The 21,553-nt window shown below is 47.7% G+C and overlaps 1 protein-coding gene across 1 annotated transcript in view; it reads left to right on the plus strand.

Annotated features, from left to right (window-relative positions):
- The first annotated feature begins 63 nt into the window (after nt 1-63).
- Nucleotides 64-21,553, plus strand: part of LOC134846463 (uncharacterized) — a 124,895-nt gene continuing 103,405 nt past the window's right edge. The window contains exon 1 of the mRNA XM_063863835.1: nt 64-75. The gene's annotated coding sequence lies outside the window, so the exon portion shown is untranslated. The remainder of the gene's footprint in view (nt 76-21,553) is intronic.

Below are 21,553 nucleotides of genomic sequence, written 5' to 3' on the forward strand. Positions count from 1 at the left end.
AATTGACAAGGTTGCTTGATGAAGTTTGAAAAGAGACTTGAATCACGTTGTCAAATGAAAACTAACTTATTAAATAAACGCTGCATGAAAATTATGCACACAAAAATTTTGCAGGTAAAATTTTTTGCTTTGAATACTAACTATTTTTTTAATTTGCAAATTATAAAGGTGATCAGAAGGTCAAAAAAATCATAGTAACCGAGGTTACGGTCAGGAGTCCCTTCATCACGTATTCCAGTCAAAACCCTTGGAATTTTCTAGATATGGAAGTGATAATAATAAAAGAAGATGACAAGTGTTTACGTCCTTTTCAAATAAAATCGATACGGGTTACGTTTCTCCAATAAGAACACGCAACTCGACACGAGAAAATATAATATACAAGTGTTACAAGTAAATATTTCGTCGAAAGTTATTTTGTCATTTGTTGTTCCGAGTACGCAAGCGGCGTTCGCAATCTGTATTGCCAGGGAGATTCTCTGTTTTAAAAAGCTGCCTGCTCTGGGTTCCTCAGTGCATATGCTTAGGTTCTTACAAGCTTGCTCAAAAAAATTTGTGTGCTGGAGCCGGCCGCGCCCTGAATTTCAAAAGCTAGCGGTTGAAAAAGATATACATCATTTACAAGATCTCTATACTTGTCAATTTTTCGCTCTTCCGCTTCAGGGTTACAATGTAACATTCGTCTACTGTAGTCACACATGAGGCTTAAGAAAAATAGGCCCTATAACCATTGGCTCAAGAGTCATGAACACTATCTCTTGTGTTTTTCTACCTCAAATCAGTCGGAGCCAATTCGGTTCGCTTGTGACATGAGACTACGACCCGTTACAGCTTAAAGGCTACTACCAAAATATCCCCCCACTCTAGAAATAAGAACGTCCCCATACTTAGGTCTCTAGATACCCAAAATACATGAACGCCGTTAAAAACCGGGTCAGAACAATCCGTTAAGTTACTTTTTATCAGACAGTGGAACTTTGATCCATTTCAGATGGATCAACCTAAAACTCGCCTTACCTCAACATAACAATCATAAAACACACTCTAGAAATTTAAATTGAGTACTCACATCGTTGCACGCTCAAGAACTGGGAGTAATTAAGTCGGTAATCAACTCGAGAATTAAATAATGTAACTAAATGAGTTTAATGTTTATCAGTTTCAATAACAGGACCAAGTTTGAACTCTGGAGTATGGTTTCTCGTGAACCATTGGGACACTCAAGCTGTCCACCTTTCCATCGAAGGTTCACTCTAGTCCAGTTTGAATGATATTCCAGTCGAGTAATAATAGTCCAATTCTCGGGAATACGCTTCCTTCTGTTTCAGATAGGACAGCTCTACTCTAGTTTTATTGTGACGGAAAATGCGAATGGCAATTTCCTACTGCTTTGTCTGGCAACTTTCCCGCGATTGTTACTCGATCGTTCTGATTTCTCTTTTTCGGTTTTCAGTTATCGCGAGAAAATCGTGCATGACAGGCTCCATTCGAATTTTTGAAAAATCAAATTTCACTCCAAAATTAAGCGTTCTTGTTTTTCTCAAGGTCAAACTTTCAAATATGACCGACTGGCACATACTCCCCGGACTCAAGATCGATGTCCTCATCGCGTGCTGTCGTCTGCCAGTGAGTCCCAGAAAACCGAGTGTTGCTCAAGGTACAGTGCCAGTGGTCATTTACAGAAGTTTGCTGCAGACTTAAGCTTATCTACACCCCAAAATTCACGGCCATTTAAAATTTTCACACTATCGCTAAACAGCAATCAAAATCTGCACACACCTGCACCCTTGAATTCTCGCTTTTCAAGCCAATTATTTAAAATTTCTTTTGTCCCATTCAATCAGGAAATTGTCATGCAGCATTTTGATTTATATAGTAAATATAACATATTAATAACAATATCTGATTCGTTAAAATTTCTTTTTCGTGAACCCAGGTTTCATCCGGATTCACACTCAAGCCCCCCTTCCCTCTCAAGACTCAAGATCTCTTCGAACCATCCGCTCATTTCGCACTCTTCGCCTTGGAGGTGCCGTACCCTGAAGTAATAGATACGGCAAACTGTCTCAACAGTTCTTCTTCATCATCGGAGCTAATCACGATCTCCTCCCAAGCCTTCAGCTGTTCATAGGATTGCATCCATTCCCTTTGCTCCTGCAACCTCTTTGCCTGGTTGGGTAGTGCCTTCACCCTAGATTCCCGGTTCAAACAAAAGGAGTTGTGCAGGCTCAGGCTCACGTTCTTCGCCAAGTCCTCCTCTAGTATCGATTCCCTCGCTTTGGTATTGTCTCTAGACATTTTACCCACTCTTTCCCATCCTGTCGTGATCGCATTTCGATGGGTTAACAGGGGTCTCTTGAAAGCTTCCGGCCCAATCTCGGCCTGGAACTGTCGATACTCCTTTTGATGCCTTCTCATGTGATCTTTCGTTGTCATGTATAACCAAGACGTCAGTGTCGCTCGAAACCATGGAAAGTACCTCAAGCGGCTCCATACGTGTCTGACTTCCATTGGTATGGCGAATACTTTGCATGCAGTCTCAAACAACTCGAGTCTCCTGCTGTAGCCTATCGCATATATTGACTCAGCCGTTGGCGTCTTCGCTTCCCGATACTTCGTTATCTTCTCTTCTATCCATCTCAGAGCCAGCATCGTACTCACTACTAAGAGCGTCACCTTCTGCCGGTGATCCGGTAATCCGATCGACCGAATTTCTTCCATATCCCACACCAGGCAGAGGTTCTTGTGATCTGGATACCACACCGTTTGTGCCAAACAGTGGCATGGGCATTCTCCATGGGTGATCTCAATGCTCCTGAGGTTTCGCTCCCCCGAGGCTTCCAAGAGAGGCTCAAGCTCCATCATTTTCTCATGCATCGTGTCGTTCTCTCCCATGTTTGGAGCACCCCCCACAGGTTTTCCGATCACGTTTTGTCTCTCGTGATCGCTTGTGTTCTCACTTTCCAATTTCAAAAGCTCTTCTCCCCAGATTTCACTCAAGTCATCTCTCAACTCTTTCGGTACTGTCCCTCTGATTTTCCTCAACAACTTGTGCGAATGATGCGATACCCGAGCCAACCTTACGCACTTGGGCACTGAGAAGGCCTTGTCCACCAATATTCTCTGGCTGGATGCTTCCACCATCGCCATGTGCAGTGGGTAGTGGCTTCCACACAAATTGGCCATCATTGACCCTATCAGGGATTTTGCGTTCAATGGCAGGCCATAAGCTTCGCTCATGGGAAACCCCTTTTCCGCCTCGAGACCAACCTTCCAGCTCCGGATATGTTTTTGAGTCATCTGCAACACCCCAGGCCATGATTCCACGCTCAACGCAGTCACTAAATGGTGTTCAGACTCTAGCCTCTCCAGTGACTGCAGACTACACATTCTCGAGAAGAATTCGAGAGCTGTCGCTATGTTCACCGTAGTTCTCGCGTAACACTCCGCCACTATTTGTACTTCACTTTTCTCCCTTTCCGTGATGTCTTCAAACCAAGTAACCAGATCTTCTTTTTGAAAGGACAGTATCCTGACACATGATCGTCCATCGCAGGTGTGCTCTCCACTCCCACACGTAGAATCCAGACAGCTACCCGGCTCCATCTTCTTTGCTGACTCGAGATTGTTCGTCTTTTCGCCTGACTCCTTCATCTGAGGTAAGATCAGTTTGTGCACCACACTCAACTTTGCCAAATCTTCATCTTCCGTTGGTGCTAACCTCACCCGCTCGGTGGTCTCCTCGATCAGACTCGCGTGGGGATGTGGGCACCAGGAGGGTCTTAGTAACTTCCATACCACTCCCAAGTTCGTGATCAACAAGCCATTGCCATCACCCATGTTCACTTCAACTCTCTTGTTCGAGCGCGGTATGCTCACCACCTCCGGTGTTTTCTCAAGAATCAGGCCCAGGCTCGGCCTCTCTTTCTCCACCGCGTCTATTTCCACTATTTTTTCTGTCCAAAACTTCAGCAGCTCCGCTACCTCGTGGTTCCTGTGAGCGCCTCCAGTTTCTGAGTCTAAGAAGGGGTTGTTCCCCATCACTCCCGACACGTATTGGTATTCCCCCTTCTCACTGAGTCTCGAGTACTGCTCTGGCGAGGCCAGGTTACGGTGAAAATCATGTTCTTCTTCGAACTTCTTATTGTAAAAGTTCCGTACCTCGTCCAGCTTTCTGTGGTTCTCTAGGGATAGTCTGGAACCATCTTCCTTTTCTATTCCAGTACTCTGATATACGTTTAAGATGATCGTTGAGACTTTCTTTTCCACGGTTCTACTTCCGCTTGCTCTTTGGTAGCACGCCAAGATGGTGCTATCAGACATCATTGACATTATCCATCTCAAGAAACATGTGGCATCCTTCCTCCTAGCCAGGCTCAAGCCTGAATTATCCCTGGCCACGTGCTGCATCAGTGCTTGATACACTTCTAGCTTCTTGCTTCCCAACTTCAACCTGTCATACGAGGTCAGTGTCTCCAACTCTATTCCCACCAGACTCCAGGTGAACATCAATTGTCCTGCGGTTCTAACGAAGGGATTCGCCATCAATGGCGGTGTTGATGAGGGTGTCCTCATTGCCTCTTCAAAATGATCCTTCGATAAGTTCTGCCAGGACCTCTTCAGCTGGTTCGCCAATTCTATCTTGTTAACCTCAGCCTTTTGCTGGGTGGCCCAATTGCGTCGTTTGCGAGCTACTCCACTGTCCAACTTCTTCAAGCAGTCTTCCATTTCCTTCAATGTCTCGAGGGCCACCCACCATGGCCGGGAGGTGTTCCTCGTCTTGCTCCTCTCCAGTGGATCACTCGTCACTTGCTTCCCCGTGGCCTGGTGTCCCTTCGAGACCCATTCCTTGCCGACATCCACTTCCCATGTCTGTCCGTCCGTTGAACCTCTCTTCACGTTTATCTTCTGGGGCTTGAAGTCTTCCTCCGATGTCGAACTGGTGGAAGCCTCTATTTCCCTCTCTACTTCGAGTGGTCTTCTGAGCTCCGTGTTGCTCTTGTATGCCGCCGTCTTGCATCGCGCCAAAACCATGGGCGCCGTCTCTCAAGTTTCCTTCCGAGACAGCATCCACTGAAGGACTACTCAATCCCTCTACTTCTCTCTTCCTCTTGCGAGTCTTCACATCTCTGCTTGAGGGTGTTGTGGTCATCATCACTGATTCCACCTCTCTGTCTACCTCCAACCCTTCCAACTCTTGCCTCCCCCTGCTCGAGCCTTAAGGATATTAGTACCTTTAATCATATTACTAGTCCCAACCTTATCCCCTTTTATTTCATCAACTATTTTATCTACAGTTTTTTGTCTCAGAGTAGAGCTGTCTTCACATTTTTCTTCTCTAGTCTTTGATCGTGAATTCCTCAGCTCTATCAGCTTGTTCAGCAGCTCATTTCTCGCCTTCTCATCCAGGCCCGTCCCCATCAGAAGCGGTTCTCCAAACTTCACGACTGTGTCCCACGGTTCATCCTTGAATTTGTCCAGCGTCGTCTCGCTGCCCACTTCTTGATTGAATTCTTTCAAGAACTTTTGCCAAGCGTCGTCCTCCAGAGTCCCCAGGAACATGTCCTTATTTCCTTCGAATGTATCCTTTTCCCTTTCCTCCGAACTCAAGTGTATCATCCCCATATTGGAGGTCTCGCTCGCCAATGGCAATTCCAGATTCTTCCGGGGAGACGGGGTCAGAGGTGGAGTGGCAGTATCTGCCCAATTCTCCTCACTCAAGTCTTTCAACAGCTCTTGAGTGGTGAGCTCCTCACCTGATGGTCTTGGTTCAGGCGTATTCCCCACTTCCATGTCCTCGCCGGCATCGCTGAGAGTTTCATCCATACTCTCTTCTTCTGACTCAGCTCTTCTTCTCTCGAGAATTCTTTTGAACCGGTCTTCCACGGGTCCACTCCTCTTGTCTCCAGGTGTATCTACTGACAGTGGTGATGGTGTCGCCGGGTCCAATCTCTTGTACTCCGTCAGGGCCACATACAGTTGACCTGCTGCATCCAGTTCTTTTCCCTCCTGTCTCATTTCCACCTGTTCTAAGCCATAGGGTGCCCTATACTTTCGCGTCGCAAATTTCATGTCGTCCACCAATGCAACATGCCCCTCCATCATGATCATCCTGCCATCATCCCATATTGGTAGCATGTTCTCAAGTCCCTCCTGCTCAAGAGCTCTCAAGACCTTTCGCACCTCATAACCGGGGGGCTGCGAGCCTCTCATCTTTTTTGCTTGCGTCGTCCACGAATTTATCTTCGCCTAGCTAGTGTGGAAATAAACAGCCGCCGTATAGCCGACGAACAGGGGGTCCCAGTCATCAGTGAAGTCTTTCTGCATTTCCTCCGTTGTCATCCTCGCAATTATGGATGGAACTACTAAGGGACTGTTCATCCCTAAGGTCATCCTCCTGACTATCGGGAACTCAGGCATGGTGGCTGGCAGGATTTCTTTCTCCATTATGGCCTCCAGCTCCCTCTTAACCAGTGCAAAGCTGTCCTTCCAAGCAGGAATCCTCAAGATCTCCCGTCCGTCTGCTGCCAGTGGGTTCAAGTTCCAGAACTTGGGATATGTCTCGATGGGGCCCTCGCGTTTGCCTCCCATTCTACATTGCAGCTGTCCCCTGAAGTTGTACACTATCAACTCGGCATCTTTCACTTTTCCAAAGAGTACCGTATTGCTCATTTGTGACCTGAGCACCTCCTACCGACACCAATTGAGCGCCGTCCCATCCAGTACGCTGATAAGACTCAAGTGCGTTACAGAGTAACGATACGTTGTCACCAGGGGATCTGGAAATGCGTACGTCACTGCTGGACCGTAAATGCAGGTTACCACCTCCTCTAGACCCCGGATTATCCCCATCGGGTCCGACCTCATTGCCAGGCACAGGTCCGTCAACAGAGGCATACCTCCATTCATCTTCTTCCACTCTTCTCTCGATTTTGGGTTCTTCTCTTCACTCGTCATGTGCCGATTCTGCATCATGAGGTATTGCACTAACAGCGTCTTCAACCCCGCGGCACACTTGTAGGAATAGGTGTCGATACTCGAGTGTACCTTCCCCATTGACAGGGGCTCCCCATATTTCATCAATCGATGAAATGACACCAGTTCTCCATGGGTTAAGAGCACTAGTGCCAGATACCCATCAACCCGAAGTGTCTCCACTCCTCGAATAAACATGTACGCTGGGCCCATGTTGAACAAGTATCTGGGGTAGACCAGATATAAAGCCAAGAGCAGGCTGATGGGCATGCCCAGTATCTCCTGCACGAAGGCTCCAAAGATAGTCGCTTTGGTGCCGAACATTTCCGCCATGAATTCTTTCCCCCAGCAAGGACTCAAGAACTTAAGAATCTCATGATCCCTTCTAGTCCTCAGCTCACCCTCTGCGTGCTCTCTCCAGAACCCTCCAATCGTCACTTCATTGGCTGCCGAGACAAATCTAGCCACAGTCATCTCTCTTCCTTCGGCCAGCTCCAGTTGTTTCTCCAGAAAACTCCAGACTTGTTTCACGAGGGGTGGTGCTTCCTCCCTCGTCTTATTCGTGGCGTTCTCCAGCCTTGGTGTCAAAAATGGCCACCAGCCATTCTCTTGCGTCAGACGATATGCCATCGACTCTAATTGTTTCTCCGTGTCGGCCACATTTTTTCTCTCGTTGCTCGGACCTCTAGACTTGCTGGTGGAACCTGTGATCTTCACCTCCATGCTCCGAAACCACAAGCTGGCCGTCAATTGGTTTATCGCCGGGTGATCGTCCCCGATGACTGGGCTGAACTTGAGTTGCCTGGCAAAGTTCGATATCTCTAGCAAGAGCACCTCGTCCAATACGATCAGGATGTCGGCTAATCCATAAAAGCCCCTCAGTGCATGAGATATGTCCGCCCATGCCGCTGCCAATTCTGACTTGCGGAGCCTCAGGTTCGATGGCTCCAATTCCCGATTGGGGGCTGCCATTAGAATTCGCCATTCGTTTCCCTCTGCTATCAGGATCAAGACCGCGTACACGAATTGTAGGGCGGGTGGCATGTTCGCGTATCCAGGGGATGTAGTGAACACCACCTTCGTCTTGGAGCCGAATCTCGAGACAACATTCTCTTGCACCTCATTCATCGCCGCAAACAACGTCTGAATGGCTTCCCATACCTTCCTCGGTGTTGGTTCTTTGCCCTTCAGCTGCTCAAGAAGTCCCGCCGCGTGCAGATGATCATTCATTCCTGCAAACAATAGCAGCTCAGGCTCACAGGGCATCTCCGACCTTATTGCCACCACTAGAGTTAACATCTGGTTTAGTTCGGCTCCTGGCAAAGAGTATATCAGAGTCTCCGGCCAAAACAGCTTAGGAGACGTTCCTTCGAAGTCTGATCCCGCCACAATGACTACCCTTGCAGCAGCTGGATCTGCTCTATCGTAAACTGTCAAAGTCTTGGCCAGCTGGGTGCTCCCACAGGGCTTCCCGTACCTGGGATCTTCCGCCAATTTCGAGCCTTCGTACGCGGCATCTGGCAATTCCATTTCCCCCGGATTCAGCAGCTTGTCCACCACCCTCAATTGTGCCGGGGTCGATAATCTGATCCTGGCGATGCTCGTTCGGTGTTTGGGGGGTTCTGCTATGAGTCCAGGACTCCCCAGCAGCTTGAGAGGTCTATAGTTGATGGGTCCCAAGATCGCTTTCGTGGGAATTCCGGTCAGGTCCGCGGTCTCCATCAGTTTTGCTCTCGAGAAGTGCGTCTCATGAGCCTTCAACCAGTCCACGCAATGGTGTCTGCTCAAGTCTTCGTGCGACACTCGTTCAATACCCAGAGTCTCCGCCAATTCTGGCCTGCATTCCAAACCTTCTAGGTCCAGCCCTTTCACCTTCTCTGGATATCTCAAGCGAGCGGTCTCCATAGGCCTCTCCACCCGCTTGCTCTCTGCCATTACCACTGAGGATATTGCCGAACCTGGAGGCGTTGATGACGTCACCTCCTCAGACTCCATTGGCGTGGCACTCAGCAATCTGGCCTGGTTGCTCCTTGAGCTGTCTCTAGTGTCGACCCTCGGTCCCAAAAGACTAGACAAGGCCCTCGAGGCAAGGAATGGTGGGTTCGGAGGTGGCCCCAATGTGAATTGGGCCGTCTCTAGCAGATCCGCCTCTAGCGCATTTATGTGTCCTTGAAAGACGTCATTCAGCCACTCTGCTCCCCTCGGTCTGTCGAAGTGGATTCCATCACTGGAGGTGTCTTCAGGGAATCCCGCTTGCTCCATGCGCTCCGCCACGTCCAACAATCTGATGGGGAGCACACTCTTCCGGTGGATTTCTCGGATCACCCCGTTTAGGTTCCGCACCTTCTCGTTCATTTCCAAGGCGTGCTGATCGAACTTCATGTTATAAGGGACAGTACATCTGGATCCTCAGTTCCTCAAGAAGGCAGCTCATCTTGTCGTGCAGCCTCGTTACTTTCCTCGCTTCTCCCCTTGATACATCATTCGTTCCGATCATCAGGGTCACCGTGTATACTTTTGTCATTCCTAGCATCTCAAGCGTTGCCAATATCTGTGGCGTGGCAGTTCCAGCGAAACTCAAGATTCCTGTCTGCCAGTGCGATTGGATCCGGGTCAACACCCGCACTAGGCTGTCCCCTATAATCAGGTGGACCGCGCCTTCTGGCACACGGGGTGGCGCAAGATATTCCACCCAGGCTGCATCATGAAAGCAATCCCTCCTGGCCTTCTGTTCCGCATTCCAATCCAGCCGATTGTGCCTGTGGTACCTCTTTTCGGTGTTCTTCTTATAACTCGAGATCATGACGCTCCTGACTGACCGGCTGTTCCCTCCACGTTGGAGGAAGCTCCGCCCTTGCCGAACTTTCACGACTTCTCTGCCGCAATCTCTCGCTCAGCTCCTTCAGACGCGATGAGCTGCCGCTCACCTGACTACCGCTCGAGGTCGAGGTTGGGGTATATCCCGGCAGTACCACATCCATCAGCGGGCGTATGGGTTGCGTTTCTAAGCTACGCAAGGAGGACGTTGCTTCATTCGGTATCCAGACTTCCAACCCTTCACTCATGTGTTCTCGAGCCTCGCGGTCAAGGTTGAACCGTCCTCTTGCCCTGGGGGCTTCATCCACTTCCATGCGTGATTCTGGCCTCGAGCTGGTAACCACTCGCTCCTTTGGCCTGGCTCCCTTCTGTGCATCAAGTTCACGTTGTCGTTGTTCTATTCTCTCCATCTCCGACTTCAGTTGCTCATTATTTGCGGCATCATCGGGCACCCTAAGTTCCAGCTGATGTTAAGCCCGCAGCATCTCAAACAAACTCAGAGTCTGATCTCGTTCGTTGACCGCCTGGTCCCTTTCCAGCTGAGCCTTTTCCCGATCCAGCTTAGCCTGATCCCGATCGAGGTTCGCCTTGTTCCTTTCCCTCTGCGTCTTCTCGAGCTCTTTCTTTAGAACACCAAGATCCGGATATGCCTCAGTCGTCTGTTGCGCTCGCATCATCGATGGCACCTTACTCGAGCTCTGGCCTGTCGATCTTGCTGATGGCCTAGTTGGTAGTGGGAATTCTCCTGCGCCATATTCGGTATTGTTACTCAGGCCAGGATTCCTTGCTAAGTCAAAGCCTCTTACTCCTCCATCCACATTCCAAGACAACCATCTGGTCTGTTCCCGATTTGATATTCCCTCGGTGGTGTAGCCGACCATCAAGACAGCCTTCGTCGCAGACTCCCTGTACTCACACTGTTCTTCCAACTGGAGGATGGCATTCAGCATCACCGCCATTCTCTCGTCTATCTGGGTATAATCCAGGTCCCTCAGGCGTCTGTACAGCTCATCGAGAGTAGGCTTCTTCAGGGCCGCGGGCATGGATTTCCAGAACCTGTCTGCCATTCTCTGTGACTTCGGGATGTATTCAAGTATTAACCAGCTCAAGAATTACCTTACCGACTCAAGAATTACCCAACTCAAGAATTCTCTAGAAATGTTCCCTTGCAAATACTTGCTGCAGGTGTCGATTATCGCGAGTTCAATCAAGACTTCCCTTTCTGTCTCTCGCTTGAGTATAGTTGGATTTTCAACTTTGTTTATCAAACTTGATCTGAAAACAGAAACCATATTAAGACTTAATATGTCATGTTCCTAACCTAGAAACCCCCCTTTTACCAGTATGGTTAAAATCTTATCATTTTCATTCCACTTAAAACAATTCAATTGGAATTTCCTTAAAAGCATGCAGATTCATTTTATGTTTTAGCACCGTTAATCCTTCTAAAATCAATTGTCATGCCAATCGAGTCTTAAGATTCCTTTACCTGTGCCGCACCCCAGTACCTAACTCAAGACTCCTCCCTCACGCCCAACTCGAGACCCCCGTGTGCCCAACTCAGGCCATGCTCAAGTAGTATTTCTTGTGAAGATACACCATTATCTCAGTTTCCGCGAAGACTACGTGTAGGATAGCGTACAATTCCCTTGAGCTCAGTTTGCCCCTGTTTGGGTCATACACCGGCATTGAAGTCTCGTAGTCTTGTTATTGCCAACATCACGTGTTCGGGATCAATTGTGTTCCTGTCATTGACCCTCGTCACTAGGAAGCACAGATATTTGCCCGGGACTTGTGCTACTGATGGTGGAAGCGCTGCCATCCCTCCCAGTCCTGGTCTCTGTCTGAACAGACACTCCACATTCTGGTACTCTCTTTTGAAGTCAGCTTCCAATCTTGATTTGAAACTCATGTCCGCCGTGACGCAGATCGCGCTAGTCCTGTTTGACAGGATGAAGTCGCTATCCGTTATCATGATGTTTTCCGAGTACTCATTGGGTATTTCAAACTTCGATTTGAAATTCCGACCTATGGTAGGCTCTGGCTCTTCTTCTTCCAGTTCCAATTCGCTTGTTTCTCTCACTTCCTTGAGCTTCTTTATCATCAAATTTTTTGTGTGGGTAAGTCCTACCCCCACTCCCCGGACAAAAATATTTATCGACGTCTCCGTCGATGTTGTCGGGTCTGAATTGTCCGGAGGAATGTCCAGTGGCCTGTCTGTTGCCGTCCATCCGAAAAGAGGGTCCTCTGTCTTCATATAATTTGCCGATGACACGTCGACTTGTTGAATGCTTTGTCCTTCGTGGCTCTCGTCTTTGACATCGCGCATCCACTCTAGTATCCTCAAGTTCGTGTTCTCCCTCCTCTCTATCTCACTCTGTTCGAGATCCGTCTCCAATTCTGGTGTCGAGTAGTCTTCCTGCGGATAGTGTCCACCATCGTCAATGACCTGCCATTCCTCTTCGGCTTCCAGTTCGCCTGCACTCGGTAGTTCCTCGCCCAATTTGTCTGGCTGTATCTTATCGATCAAGAAGTCATCCCCGTATCTGTTGTACCTCATGCTGGTCCGTTTACGATTGCCAGTCCTGGTCCCCGGTGGTATTGGTCGATCTGGCTCCATCCACTTCGGCACCTCATCTTGCTCCGGGTCGTTCCAGTCTTTTTCTACAAACGATCCTGCTTCAGACTCCACCTCTATCTTTTCATTGTCGTCCAAACTCAAGTTCTCATTACTATCATTTTTCTCTCTGGTGCCTTTTTCATTCACTTCACACGCTGGCTCTACCACCAGGTACTCGAGACCCTCCATGTCCTTCGGTATGCACCAGTCCTCCGGGGACGGAACGTGAGGCTTCAGATTTTCATAATGTGCTGCTCGCCCAGTACTCAAGCGGTAGAACAGTCCTTGTTGATGAACTTCCGTTATCATGAATGGTCCCCTCCACTTCTTGAGTAGTTTCTTCGTTCCCTTGGGCGGTATGACATTTTGAAAGACCCACACGTATTGGCCCACCTCATATGGCTTTGCTTGTAATATTTTTCCGTCATATTTTCTGCGTTGCCTCATTTGCGCTTGCGCCGTGTTCCTCCTGCATAGCTCGTTTAGCTCCTGTTGTCTTTTGATCGCTTCTTTCACGTATGCCTGAGGCGACGACCTTTTCCCCTCGTATTCCGGGTAAAAGAATGTCAGAGGCATTGCTCTCTCCCTGCCCGTCAACATCATGAAGGGACTGATGCCCGTCGTTGAGTGCTGTGTACTGTTGTAGGCCCCTACTACCTGTGGCAGGTATTTATCCCAGTCCGTCATGTATCTTGAGCAGTACACGCTTAACATGTTGACCAGTGTCCTGTTCTGTCTCTCTACCAACCCGTTGGTCTGTGGATGGTAGGTTGTCGAGTGTGCTTGAGCAATGTGCGATCTCCTCATCAATTCTTTTGTCAAGTCCCCCACAAAAGCTTTGCCGTTGTCCGACTGGAAAGTCATTGGAAAACCATACCGCGATATCCAGTGCGTTATCAGATGATCACATGTCTGCTCGGCCGAGGCTGTCTGGCACGGAACCGCTTCCGCCAACTTTGTGAAGTGATCTATTATAACCAGTATCTGGTTATATCCCGTCTCCGTCATGCAGATTTTTTGATGGTCTATCTGCACCACTTCATTGAACTCTGAGCTCTCGACGGACTTGAGGGGAAACTTCATCTTCCTTGGGTCTTTTACCTGGAGGCATGCCAAGCAGGCATTCACCCATCTCTCGCAAGCTTTTCTCATTCCTGGCCAATCAAACCTGTGAAGTATCCTTTGTTGTACTTTATCTATCCCCTGGTGCCCCATCTGGTCGTGCGATCTGAAAAGCACCTCCGTTTGATACAATTGTGGCAGTATGATGAGGTTGTGTTTGTGTAATATCTTCTCCTCATCTTTCCTCTTGCATGCTACCACCCCATCAGCTGTGTGGTAGAGTAAGTCTTTCTTCTCTTTGTAGAACTGGCTCAAGATCTTGTAGCTGTCTTCCTCGAACTCCCCCTTCTCCTTGACCCCCGACTGGATCCATTTGGAGAGGTTACTTGTCATTTTGTCATTCTTTTGGGCTCTTATTAGGTCTGACAGCCTATATCTTGCCTTGACATGCTCCTTTAGCGCCATGATCTGTCCATTCATCTCACCAGGGTTGTGGATGTCATCATTCAGCTTCACGCATATCATCTTTTTCACGATTTTCATATCATCTTCTGGCACCAGATTCGTTCTGACGTTTGAGTTGCATGATAATTCCCTGAATGGCTTCCTTGAAACCGCAATTTTCTCAAGTTCTTCACCACCTCGTATCTCCTGTACGTCCAGATTGTACGTTCCTGAAGATGGATCCGTCTGTAACTCCCTGTCGTGGTGCCTTGTCTTCTCTTCCGCCAATATCATGCACAGACTCTCTTGGTTTTCGCTGCTCTCATCCGAGTCTTCATCCCATTCTTCACGCTCCCCGGACAATTTTCCTTCTCCGGTTTCTTCTTCCGTGAACATGGAACACTCCCCGGACTCTTGACCTAGTCCCAGGTGTTCAGTATCTTCTTTGAACGTCACTTTCTTTTTCCTAACCTTGGTCTGCTCCAGAATGTTTCCGGGGATTTTGTCAACTAGTGACCGCACGACATCTTTGCTGTCAGTGACGCTTCCTCTTGAGGAGTCAGTATTGTTCACTGTTTCTTTTCTCCGAAGTATAGTGACTTCCGGTTCCTCTTGACCCTTCTCTTGGATCACGGGCTTCTCATCTGATAGTTTCTCGAGCAACCTCATTAAGTCATCATCTATCTGTGCAGTTCCTGCTTCTACCTGGTTAAGATCATAGCCTTTTGCCTTGAGCGTCTCCCTCACGATCTTCGACTTTAGTATTATTTCTATCGGAATCCTTCTGCTCTTCTTCAAGATGGTCTTTTCTGGAGGTTCTTTAGGTAATTCAGGATGATCTTCAATCGGTTTGCCTGATTTGTCCAGCCATCTCGTGAGTGGAAGACTGTCGTACGTTTCCTTGTCCATGAAGGAGAAGCCATCTTTGATTTCAGGTCTGTCTGCCTCTCTTTGCTCTTGTCTCTCATAGAAATCCGTCTTCTTACTCAAGCTGTCGGCATTCTGATGTTTATCTCGTGTTCTATGCTCAATTATCATGTTGCATCCGTCCAGGCGAACTATCCACCTCCCAATGTAACTTTGGTCCATTGAGTACGTTTTCAGCCAGCTCAGTGGTCGATTGTCGCCTCGCAACTTGAATGGCTCACTGCCCAGGTATGCCGTGTATTTATCGACAAAGGTAACCACCGCGAACATCTCTGCTTTCGGTGCTCCGTACTTCATTTCCGTGTCACTCAGGACTTTGCTCCCGTACCCTATTGGTCTCAAGACTGTCTTCCCATTCCATTCTTGTTCTTGATGGAGAATTCCAGAAATCGCGACTACCGACGCATCCGTGTCCAGCACGTACATCCCTTTCTCAGTCGGCATACCCAGTACTGGTGCCTCACATAGCTCTTTCTTTATTCTCTGGAATGACTCTTCTGCTGCGTTGTTCCACGTGAACTTCTTGCCCTTGTGTCTCATTAATTGTTGCATCGGGTATACCTTGTCCGCATAGCCTTTGATGAACTCTCTATAATAGTTAGCGAAACCCAGGAAGCTCATCAACTGGTGTTCTGTCTTCGGTGATTTCCAGGTTAGGACTGCTTCCACGGCGTCCGGATCAGGTCTGATGCCGTGCTTGTCTACCATCCTGCCCAAGTATTTTATTGAGTCCTTGAGTATCTCGCACTTTGATGGTTTACACTTTAGCCCCGACCTTTTCATGCATGCGAACACTTCGTCAAGTCTCTCAATGTGGTCTTCCAATGTGGGCGTCGCTATTACCACGTCATCCACGTAGCACATTACCAGATTGCCATACTTCTTCGTCACGCCTATCAGTGCGTGTGCCATCAACCGCTGAAACGTGGCTGTGGCGTTGCAAAGTCCAAACGGCATCCGTTTCCATTGAAACAGACCCAACTCGCAGGCGAACCCTGTCTTGTCCCTGTCCTGCTTCCTTAGTGGTACCTGCCAAAAGGCCGAGCCTAAATCAAGAGTCGTAAAAAATTTTGCATCACCTAACTTCGAGAGGCTCTCATCAATCCTAGGTATGGGATAGGCATCCTTCACCGTGACGGAGTTCAGGTATCGAAAGTCACAACAAAACCTCAACTGGTCGCCTTTCTTTTTGGCCATCACTACTCCACACGCCAACGGTGACTTGGATGGTTCTATCATGTCATACTCTAGTAACGTCTCGATTTCTTTTCTACACGCCTCCGATTTGTGTGGGGTCATGCGCCTCGCCCCCTCCCTGTGCGGTACCGCGTTCTCCTCAAGTTCTATTTCATGCTCAACAAAATTACAACACCCGATATCCGCTTTATGCCTCGAAAAAACTTCTTCGTTCCGCTCTAGTACGTCGTTGATGGCTTCGAGCTGCTCATCTTTCAGTTTGCCCCTCAAATGTTCAATCTCCGGCAGAACCGGTTTATCAGTTTGCATTTCATCTAGTGTGGGCCGCTCTGGAAAGTTCGAACAGCTCGACAGCCCATCGTCTGTCTCTGACGTAAGTGATTTAACAAGACCTGGAGAATCTTTTATTTTCTGCAATCGTCTCAAGATACAAATTTTGTCCCTATGATTGGGACAATCAACAACTTCATTTTGTTTTGAGTTCTCCGTTGTTTCATATCGGGTTTTAACCGGTAAAGCATATCCCAGTTTCCTCCCTCTCTGTATCGTGATCGGTATATCAAGAGTATTCAACAAGACACTGACGCAGAGGCCGCTCTTCGTTATCGAGAAGGATCTTCCTAAAACAGCAGCACTTTGACTATTAGGATTCGGAACTATACACACTTGCTTGTTGTCACTTAGTTCATTGTAATTTTTCATCCTCAAGCCTACGATTGCCGCTTCATTCGCCTTTAGCCTCACCCTCCTACTCAAGAATACCGGTGCTTTGGTTTCATTTGCCATTATTAAATTTACCGGTTTGATTGCGTACCTCCTATCCGGGTTCCGTATCCTGAACATTGCGTTATTTAGATCAATCGTTACGTCGAAATTCCTGATGAAGTCTCTGCCCAAAATGAATTGGTCAGATTCATCTAGGTTTTCTACCACGAGAAAGCTCATCCACAGGTTACGTTCCCCCAAATTGAGGGCTATTATCGGCGTCCTGCCCAGCACCCGAAATGCCCCTTTGTTTGCAGCTGACAGCCGTATTCTCGAGTCTATCAAATCACCTTTGTTAAAGCCCATCCGTTCCCAAGTTTCGATTGGTATGACGCTCAAGACTGCTCCCGTATCAAGTAACCCACGTAACTGAGTCTTTTTGCCACTTATGACTAGCACGTGCCCTGTCACATCTGCCTCCGTCCCGATGTGCATCGCATCTTCTTCAAGCATGGCGCAGTGTCCAATCGATCTCACTTTCAACTCTTCTTTCCCTACGTAGATTTGCCCAATTAGGTCTTCGTCACATGTTATCATTGTCTTGGTGTAGATGTTGAGTCCATCTATATTTAGCATCACCTCGTGTGGACCATAAGCTTCAGTATACCTGTTATCAACACGTACCGACTTGCTGCCCCCTCTCGTGAGTAGTGCTCTCAACGCTCTAGAAGTCGTTTGTGGGCTTATACAACTCAAGTAATCTGCGTACACGTCAATGAGCATTATTGTCTGGTCGCTCGGTTCGCTCAAGTTTCTGGTTACCTCGTGGCCGCCCACTGTGATTATCGACATTATTCTAGCCCCGATTTTCGATATGCCGAATGGCTTTCCCGTCACCATTTTTACAGTGTTACAATTCCCGGTCTTTGTCGAGCCCGGTACAGCCTCTGGTGTTGGCTTTGATCCAGTTAATGCTTCGTTGAAATTCTGTCTTTCGATCTCCTGCTTTAGTCGTTGCTCTATTTCTTTCGCAGCCAGATCCTGTTTCACCTTGGTAATTGCTTCCGTCGCCGCTTTCTCATAATTTATCTCTAGAGAGTTCCCGGCTGCGGATTCTATCGCACCATTAACATGTGTTACAGCTTTCACTGTTTTTGTCGGCAATTCCGTGCTTGGTGCTCCTAATTTCCTAGATTCAAAATCGTTTTGTCTATTCCGCTGATTCTGCACCGCCGCTAATGCCAACTTATGTTTGGGGTGACTCTGGTCCTTGACCGCTTCCCAGAACAAGGGACAATCCATTCTGAAGTGCCCTTCTTGGTTACAGAAGAAGCATCTCGCGCCTATCTTGATGATTAAGCCACTATAGTACTCGTGTTCCTCCATCTGGCTCATGTCCTCCTCATCCGGTGCGTATCCTAGACTCTTCATGCCTTGTTTGTATGTTGTGCAGTCAGCCACGTGGTGATCCGCCGACCCGCAGTTCGCGCATGATCTGCGCTTGTCCATGTCATCTCTAGGCTTGTACCATGACGACCTCTGAGGTTGGCTTCCCCCTTGCGTGTTTCTGTTTTCTGAATATGAGTATTTCTTGGGCTTCATCAGCATGTATTCCCTTGATTTCTGTCTCATTATTTCTTCTGGGGTCGGTGCGCTGTCTTTCGACAATGTATAGTATGTTGCTAACATTGTTCTTAAGTCATCACTTTTTACCCCATCAATGAACTTTGAGGCAATGCTAAAGTTTCTTCTGTTTGTCGACTCCTCTTGGTCACTCCTTCTTCTCAAGCTCTCAAGGTCATCTAGGAACCGATCAATTGACTCATTGTCCCTCTGCCTTCTCTTTTCAAATCGCATCATCGCTTGGTGACCCTTCATGCCTGACCCGAATCGATTCAGCAATATTTCGAAGATTTTGTCCGCGGTATCGCGTTCTTCTTCTTTCTTTGCAACCATGCATTTTAATGCCGTGCCTTCCAAGTTGCTGAGTATGGCTGTGCATGCTTGTCTTTCATCATTTAAGTTATCTTGCTCTAGGTGTATTCTCATCACTTCCACCCAAGTGTCAATGCATCCATCGGAGTCGTCTTTGAATTCTTTTGGCTTCTTGAAAGTTTTTCTTGATTTTCCGTCTCTCCTATCGCTCGAGTCAGTGTTCCTCGTGGCGAAGGCCTCTAGAGTCCTGTTCATCATCTCCCAAGTGCTTGCCCACGTCATGGCATCCGGACCTGCGTTGCTGTTAGCTGTTGAGTCCCCCGGACCACTCATTGTGTTTGATGTTCCATTTTTTATGATTGTTTTTGCAGCCGTTGGTGCTGTGCTTACCGAATCCCGGGTTAAAGGCAACGGTGTCGATTGCCGTTTGTTCCTTTGTGGTTCTACAAAGTCAACTCTGGTGCCTTGCGTGCGATCCGCTGCCGGTCTTTCTTGTGAGGTAGAATTTCTCAAGATTGCATCCAATTTCGCCTGTATTGCACACAAACTTTCGGCCTGATTCCTGTTCATTGTGTCTATTCTCTTTTCCAGGCTACCTAATTGGCTGTTGACATCATCATATCGGTTTTTCAACTGTTGCATATCTTTTTTGATGTTCTTGTCTCGTTCTTCATTGGTGGCATCTACCTTGTCCGACATCTGCTGGAGTCTCTCGTCTGTCGCCTTAGCCAGGTTAAAATAACTATCCAGATACTCGTGTTTGTTGTATTTCAACTCTTTCCTTATTAAGTCTCTATCTTCCTCACTGTACTTTAGTTTCTTGTCGATCTGATTTAGTTTTGTCATCAGGTCGCCAAGCTCAAGAGTAGCTGTTTCATGATCAGCCGTTGTCTTGTTTTCGGCTGTCGCTTCCTTTCTGGCTTGTTCTTCCTTTAGGTCGGCTTCTGTCGCCTTCGTGCTCACTGTCCCAAATGTTCGTGCTCTTTCAGTTTTTGATTCCTCGGCCGTGTTGTCTTTCGATTTCATTCCGACCATCATCGCCAACTTTTCTGTAAAAGATGTCTTCTTTACTTGAGAGTCGTCTTTCACCGTTTCTCGGGTATTGCCTGTTGTGTCTTCCAACGCGTCTATCGGCGAAAACTCCACGGTTTTTGTATTCTGATCTTCCATATGGGGCATCGGTGTGGATTCCGTTGTCTTCTTCTCCACTTCATCTACGCTCTGGTCTGGTGTCTCTAGATCGATTTCAATTGTGGGCTCCACCTGTTTGTCTTTAGCACCTTCTCTCGTCTTGTTCTCGGTACTACTCCTCGTGCTGACCATGCTAACTGAAAAGTTATCTTTTGTTTTCCTTGGGCCCATTAATGTCATTCCGCGCAGCGACGAGTTATATTTCGTGTTTGATCCACTTGACCTTTTTTCGAGCACCGGTACCCTACTCCGTCTCATTATTTCTATTTACAATTGCTCTTATTTACAATATTATTATATACACATTTCTATTCTAAGAATAAAATCTATTATGAAAATTTTTTTTTTTTTATAAAGGAAATATACAACGTGATAAAAACCTTGTTCCCAGTTCTCTTTCAAAACCTTTCGAGAAACTTTCTTTATTTGTGGTCTCAACTGTACCGGGTTCCGACTAGTATTGTTCTGTTCTAATTCTGTCTTAAAACACTTATTGTAATTTTACTTCAATTTTTATACCGTCCCAAGACTTCCAGTTACCGTCCCTACTCTTCTTTGTACCGTCCCAGGCTTCTTTCTACTGTCGCAAGACTGTTCGGTACTGTCCCAGTACTTTCCGTCAGTGTCCCAAGACCCCTGTCCTGAGAGTACTATCCCAGGACCACTGTCCCAGGACTGTCCCAAGAGTACTGCCCCAAGGTTAGTGTCCCAAGAATACTGTCCCAAGACTAGTGTCCCAAGGCTAGTGTACCAAGACTACTGTCCCAAGGCTAGTGTCCCAAGACTACTGTCCCAAGGCTAGTGTCCCAAGGCTAGTGTCCCAAGACCACTGTCCCAAGACCACTATCCCAAGACCACTGTCCCAAGGCTAGTGTCCCAAGACCACTGTCCCAAGACCACTGTCCCAAGACCACTGTCCCAAGACCACTGTCCCAAGACCCCTGTCCCAAGACCACTGTCCCAAGACCACTGTCCCAAGACCACTGTCCCAAGGCTAGTGTCCCAAGACCACTGTCCCAAGACCACTGTCCCAAGACCACTGTCCCTAGACCACTGTCCCAAGACCGTACCGTCCCAAGACTGTACTGTTCAAGGCTGTACTGTCCCAAGACTGTACCAAGACTGCTCTGGTCCAAGACTGTCCCAGGACTGCACTGTCCCAAGACTGTCCCCAGACTGCACTGTCCCAAGACTTCTTTGGCGCTGTCCCAAGACTTCTTTGGCACTGTCCCAAGACTTCCTTGGCACTGTCCCAAGACTTCTCTGGTACTGTCCCAAGACTGTTGACAAGTGTCTGAGCGGTGGGACCTCTTTCTTCGTCGTTATGGGGACTTCTTGATTCATTGTACCTTGTACCACCACTCAAGCTCTAGTAAAATTTTCCCAAAAACCCTCTCTTAAAGGCCAAATGCTGACCCCCCTTTTTTTTTTTTTAGTTACCTCTTTTTCAATGTTCCAAGCAACTTGAAACCAAAACCTGTGCGCAGGTATCTTGTGATCACCTGTTCGTGTAAAAACTAAACACAAATCCTCACCAAAATGCAACAAAAATTCTAAGCAAGAAAAAGTAATAAAAACAGATAGATGAACCCACCTAAAATTCAAAGGTGACAAATGTCTACCTTTTGTCGAAAAAAAGTTGTCTGGTAGCTAATTGCCACGCGTTTTCCTCCCCCCAAC

This window comes from Symsagittifera roscoffensis, chromosome 1, assembly GCF_963678635.1.
Source record: "Symsagittifera roscoffensis chromosome 1, txSymRosc1.1, whole genome shotgun sequence".
Lineage (NCBI taxonomy): Eukaryota > Metazoa > Xenacoelomorpha > Acoela > Convolutidae > Symsagittifera > Symsagittifera roscoffensis.